This window comes from Apodemus sylvaticus, chromosome 1 (genome assembly GCF_947179515.1).
Source record: "Apodemus sylvaticus chromosome 1, mApoSyl1.1, whole genome shotgun sequence".
Classification (NCBI taxonomy): Eukaryota; Metazoa; Chordata; class Mammalia; order Rodentia; family Muridae; genus Apodemus; species Apodemus sylvaticus.
This window is the reverse complement of record NC_067472.1, coordinates 22,453,372-22,454,846: the sequence shown is the minus strand read 5'-3', so window position 1 is coordinate 22,454,846 and position 1,475 is coordinate 22,453,372.

The following is a 1,475-nucleotide window of genomic DNA, read 5'->3' as shown; positions in this document are numbered from 1 at the left end:
TTCCTTGTTCATTATATAGTAATGTTTTTTTTCTTATCAATTACAGAATTACAATGATGAATTTTATATCAACTTGACACAGGTAGAATTATTTGGAAAGTGGGAACTTCAATTGTGAAAATGTCTCCCTAAGATGTGGCTGCAGCATATTGTTAATTAGTGATTGTTTGGAGAGGGCCCAGCTCATGATGGGTAAGGCCATGCATGGGATCCTGGTCCTGCGTTTTAGGAGAAAGCCTCATGAGGAAACCATGGAAACAAACCAGTAAATGGCACCCTTCCATGGCCTCTGCATCAGATCCTACTTCCAGAGCCCTGTCCTGCTTGAGTTCCCCTTTTGGCTGCTTCCAGTGAAGAACCATGATGTGGAATTGTAAACTAATTAACACCTTTCCTCCACAATTTGCTTTTGGTTATGATATTTCATCACAGCAATAGTAACTCTAATTTAAACAAGAATAAAAAATGCAAAACACCTTTTCTGGGTGAGACAATACAATCCAGGACTCACAGTAATTTTTGTGCAGTTATCTGATGTGTCTGTGATTAGTTATACTGGGCTGCAATAGTCTCGTCTAGAGTGATATGAAGGGAGTGATCCTTTTCTTAAGTAGTCGTATAGATTGGTAGCTTGTTTTTTGGTACTCCTAACAGTGGGAGTGGCTCTTTTGCCTGATCTTGAAATTCTTTTCCTTCCTACTGTTGTCTTATCCAGCCTTAATTCGAGGGATCTTGTCATGTTTTACTGTATCTTGATGTGCCCAGTTTGGTTGTCATCTCTTGGAGGCCTGCTCATTTCTGAACAGAAATCAGAGCAGGAATACAACTGTGGAGAGGAGATGTGGGAGGGATGAGTGGCCTGGATGTGTGGTACTAGACAAGAATCTATTTTAAATAAAAAATGTAATAAAACCATGGTGAATATCTATGGCCATAAGAAAATATCTTTGAATTCATTTTTTTCTTTCTATGAACTGTTTGGCATTAAATATTCTTCTGTTTGTCTTTTTACCATTAGAACAAATAAGAGTCTTGATTTTCCATGACTTGTATTATACAGTGGTGAAGGACAGGATAATATACTGTCTTTTATTCAATATGTCTGAGTAACACTAGACACAGTTTATTTACTTAGCTGTATTTGCCAAACACTGTTAAATACTTATAAAGCTACACTTATTCAGAAAGAATCTGTAAATGTTTAAGGTAATAAATAATTTAAATATACTGTTAAACCTGGACATAATTGTTCAGGCATAGGAAGATATAGTAGATGAGTAGACTGAGCTACATTATGAAATGTTTAAGCATGAAGAACAGCTTATTTTTGTCATTATCACTAGGATAAAGTCCATGTAAACACAGATTAAAGAGCTGCAGCTGATTAGTTAATTGTGATGTCATATTGATTCTGCTGCCACAGGATAAAAGCTGTGTGCTGCCTGATCATAGCTGTGTCAGGAAGGAGGAGCTCA